Consider the following 5446-nt stretch of genomic DNA (forward strand, 5'->3'; position numbering starts at 1 on the left):
ATCCTCTTTATAAAATTCTCCTTCTCTATTCTCATTTTGCATACAAACACATAACTAATAGTCAGTGAAAGAGCGTTTCTTTGAGTGCTAGTGCTGTGTTTCTTCTTGTTTCATCTGTTTCTCTTCGCTTCACTTTGGGTATAATCCTTTTCCTTTGTAGCTTTTATGTGTGATTGAAAATGGTGGATGATTATATATAATCCACTCCATGTCCTTATACTTTTGTTGGTTCCTTGTCTGTGTGTCTCATGTTGACTATGGTGTTCTTTTAACACATATATGTTTGCACTTCGGATATCATATCCATATACATATATGTGATTTACGCCCTTGTATATGAAGATTTTAGAAAATTTTTATGTTGTTATGATCGGTGAGACTAAAGGACATTGATCTTTGCAATATTTCTACTTTTCTTCTTTTATGTTGTTGTTTTTACTGTCTACATATACAATCCGAAAAAACCTTTTGAGGGCAAACTCCGTGATTGATATTTTTAAGATCTTCTTGATTGCTTACAAAGCTTTGATCTTTTCGTTTGTTTATACCTCTATGAGGCCCTTCATTTGGTCACGAAATCCTAATTGCAATGGATTTAAGCTAGATCTATGTGACTAATAGCAAGATCCCGTTGGCCTATCGTCACCACCACTCATCAACCCCACTTTTTCCTCTTCAAAACCCCTTGCTCCCCACATTTTGCTTCCATCGATTGCTAGCTCCGACCATTCTAGGGTTTCGTTGTTCTTTATCAAATTTTGGCCGATTTCGACAACAAAAACCCAATCGGCCACCACCATTGGAGCCACTGATTTCCAAATATTAAACCCCTCTGTACCCGTAGCCAGAGCACTCATCGTTCACCAGTCAAGTTCTCTCTTTGTGATTTTGGGCGTTTTTTTGTGTTTTAGAGGTTGTTTGATCTTTGGTTGGAAATTAAATTTGGGGTTATGTTTTATTAATCTAAAATATAGAGATATTAATTAAATTGAGCAAATTATAGGGATTAATCTAAAATAATTACCTCTTTCAAGTCCCAACTTTAAACTAAATTCGTCATAGAACATTTTTACCTAAATAACCTTTTGTAATTGTCTTCTCCGCTATCATTTTACTGAATTATCCAAAAATTTGCATAATAATAATCATAGGATTATACTATTTTCTATATGATTTTTATAGGATTTCAGATACTTCTTATGAGTTTTGTCCTGAATTGTTACTTAATTCTGCATATTTATGTTTCAGGCCAAAACATGCAGTTGGAGCAAAACAAAGCAAAAATGAGTTTCTGGACTTGAAATCAAGTGAAATTCAGATGATCAAGGAAATTCGGATACTGATTAGAAGCACCCTTGGAGTTTGTTCCTATGGAGATCAAGAAGATCGAAGATTCAAGTGAAGAAGCAAGCGAAGGCAGTTCCATAAATTAGCAAAGAAGATTAGAAGTTAACCGCGACAAGGTTTTCTCTTCATCGTGGCAAGCTAGCCTGATGGAATCACGGGTCAATTAAACTCAAGTCGATGCCGCAGTGAGTTTTTTCTTCACAGCGGCAAAAATGCAATTTAAGTTTTTTTTTTAAACACTGCATTTTTCTTTATAGTATGAGTCCTAGGGTTTTTGGCTACTATTTAAGAAAAAGTTAGTCTCATTTGAGAGGAGGTCGACATTTTAGGAAATAAGGAGAGGAGAAGAAGATTGGAAGAGTTTGGGGCTCTATATTAGAGAATTTTTCTTTTCCCTTTCTTCTTTTATAATGTTGAACTCTGATTTTGTTATGTATTTGATGTTTTATTTCCATTTTGAACATGAACTAACTCGTTTTTTAGTCTCATCATGCTCAACATTTATTTGATTCAAAAACCCACAATCAAATGCATTAAGAATAAAGATAAACACTTATAGAGATAACATCTAGATTGAGCGAAAAACTAGAGATGACAAACACAATCTATAAAATTTTTATAGGATTCCACTGCTTAAGGACTTTGAACTATTGAATTTCAATTTGTTGGGTGTGGAATTTAATAGGGATAGTAGTGAATTATAACCTGACAAGGTATATTCACAACCAAGAGAGTCGATTTGTAATCCTTGCATGTGAATAATAGGATTTTAGGTTGAATTGGAGTAACTTGGTAAAATAGAAACCCTAACCTCTCCTCTTCAATTGAATTTCGTTGTTGAATTGCTTTGATTGTGTTAATTTTAGTTGTCTATTTTGTTTTGTTCTAATTTAGTTTCTAGCTCTTCAAATCCAACATTTTTGTGTTCTTTAATTAGTTATAAAATTAGGAAAATCGGTACTTAGTACTCAATCTCATGGGACGATATTTTATCATCACTTATTACTTTTTGCGATTAGTGCACTACTACATATACATGTTTGTACATCGCGCATCACATAACATACCTGAGATGTGTGTATAACCCACGGGCACACGACAAGTAATCATATAGTTTACCAAAAAAAACTCTCTAACCTATAATAGTTTGATTGACTCCAAAATCCAAACTTCAATGGCACTCCAAAATACCCGTGCTTTCAACCAAATTTTCAACTCTTCTAATCAATTTTCGTTCTTATTCAGGTTAACATATAGGCACAACTAATTAATGTTGAAATTAATTGCTATAATCATTAATAATTTGAAACAGCTCAAAAATACTCATTAGGCTGGATTATGTCTTATTAATTAAGAGTACTTAACTCTTTATAACATTTAAATTAATTGAATACGAGTAGTATTGATGTAAAGTTGTAAACATATATATAAATTGATGTGAAAACTGATAAAAATATTATATTCACATGTATTATCTATTTAATTTATGTAATTGACTATATTTAATTTTTATTTATCCAAACCCACGAGCCCATCACATGATGGCCTGTGCAATAAGCATAGACAACCCAAACGAATGAATTTTTATGACAATGTCTTAATAAACTTCACGGGATCACGTTTTTAACCCAAAAAATGGATTTGTCTTATATTCTAGCCATACTTTACTGTAGAAAATATTTAATGCCATTTGACTATGGTGTATATTTTGTTCTCGACTTTTATATTTGTTAATTAAAATATCCTTTAGTTTCGGATTAATAAATAGAGTAAACGACTTTTCCGACCAGGTTTCCTTAATAATTTTTTCCACCTAAAAGTTAAAATACCACTTTCTACCTAATATTTATTATCCTTAAACTCAAAATACACTTCACTTTCTTAACCGACATTTGACGGTTACCAAGAGCCAAGATAATAGAGTTTTTGTAAGTGAAGGTCGGTGGGTCGATAATGGTGACCGATTGAATATTCTCTGTCAAAATTAGCCGAAAATCATCTAAGAACATAAAAACTCTAGCTTTACGGTGGCTGAAAATCGGTAAGAAATTAGGTGTCATAGTGAGAGGTTTTGTATAGAAGAGACCGAAGGTTCAAAGGTAGTGACGAAAAGAATTTTCATGGCCGGAATCGGCTTTGGGTAGTAACGAAATATAGACGTTGGGTAAGAAAATGATATTTTGAAACTTTTTAGGTGGGAAAATGCCATTAAGGCAACCCTTGGGTGGGAAAAAGTCATTTACTCTTAATAAATAGGACAAAACCATTAAAATTTATGGGTTGTGGTATGTATCAGATTTGGGTATAAGGAATTATGATAAAAAAGAGTAAACAACTTTTTTTCCACCCAAGGTTTGCCTTAATGACACTTTCCCATTTAAAAAGTTTCAAATATCAGTTTCTCACCCAATGTCCTTAATACCCAAAATACTTCACTTTCTCAGCCAATGTTCGGCAAGTTATTAGGAGCCATAGTAAAAGGGTTTTTGTTGAGTGGAGGTCGATGGATCGAATGGTGGTGACTAATTGAATATTCTCCATCGAAATCAGCCGACAATCAACTAGAACAGAAAACCCTAACTTTATAATGGCCGGCAATCAACAAGAAATCAGGTGCCGGAGTGGAGGGGTTTTTAGAGAGAAGACTAGAGGTTCAAATGGTGGTGACGAAGAGATTTTTGCTATTAGAATTTTCGACTTTGAATAGTAACAAAATATTATCATTGGTCGGAAAGTGGTATTTTGAAACTTTTAGGGTGGGAAAGTGTCATTAAGGCAAACTTGGGTGGGAAAAGGTCGTTTACTCTAAGGTGTATTTGGTTCATGAAATGTATATTAACGAAAAGATAGATTACCTTGAAGATTACTGAGAATGTTTAAGGAAATGTGTTTGATAGGTATGTTATATAGATTACTAAGTTGCCATTCTTTTTAAATATTACTATAATATTATTTTTATTATCATTTCTTTTAACCCCCTACATTTGAAATTTTGCTAAACAACCCCAGTCATATAAACTTTAATTTGTAACAAAATCACCCCACCCACCTCAAGCCACTATCGGCAGCCAGCCATCCCCACTAACAGTCACTGAAATTGCACACGACTGGCCAGCCGTGTGCCGATAAAGCTGTTTTTGGTCACGGATCTGTGATCCATGGTCGAAAAATGTTAGATCTTTGGTCATGAAACCGCCAAGATCTGGCCGAAAACAAACCTTATCAGTGCACGATCAGTCAATCGTGCACCATTCTGACACCGATCGACAGTAGTGGTGGCCAGATTTCGACCACCACCCTTGGGTAATTTTTTAAAGTCCAAGGGTAGTTATGTCCTAAAAATTTGCATATAAGGATAAAATAGTCCATGAATATTTCTAAATTGTTTTCAAAATAAAGGCATTGCTGTCCAAAAAATTTAATAATAAGGATAAAATTATAACAAAAATAAGATTACTAGTAATTTTAAATACTTAAGAAATAGAGATATCAATAATTACCTCTATATTACCAATGGTAATTACTATTGGTTTTGGAAGATTATCGGAATCTTATATACTTGACAACCAAACGTAGTAATCAAGTAATATAGATAACTTAACTCAGTTAATAGGGATTACCCCCAACCAAACACACCGTAAAAGAAATACACATCTTATCATTCACATAATGGAGCTTATCTTTTGAGAAATGTTAGCAATATTGGGCATACATTTTCAATTATATTTTTAAATAATTAAAAGAGGTAAACAACTTTTTCCCCCCCAAATAATGGTTTAATGACATTTCCACCCGTAGACTTTAAAATACCACTTTACTACTCAATTTTATATTGCGTTTCCGATTCCGTATCGTGCGATCCATACCACCACAATTTTCTTCCGCGATCATCACTCACCAAAACCCTCAAACCCTACTTCCGCCAACCCGCTAATCGCTGGCAATTGTGATTAAGATTTACACAACCACCCTCATAAGTCAAATTCCAATCAATCTCAATCACCAAAATCTAACTTTCTACCACCAAAAGACTCATCAGTCTACCATATGCAAGCCCCAGAAGCATGGATCGAGTTTGCTCTCTATTCGTCGTTGGAAT

This window comes from Pistacia vera, unplaced genomic scaffold (genome assembly GCF_008641045.1).
Source record: "Pistacia vera cultivar Batoury unplaced genomic scaffold, PisVer_v2 Contig1295, whole genome shotgun sequence".
Lineage (NCBI taxonomy): Eukaryota > Viridiplantae > Streptophyta > Magnoliopsida > Sapindales > Anacardiaceae > Pistacia > Pistacia vera.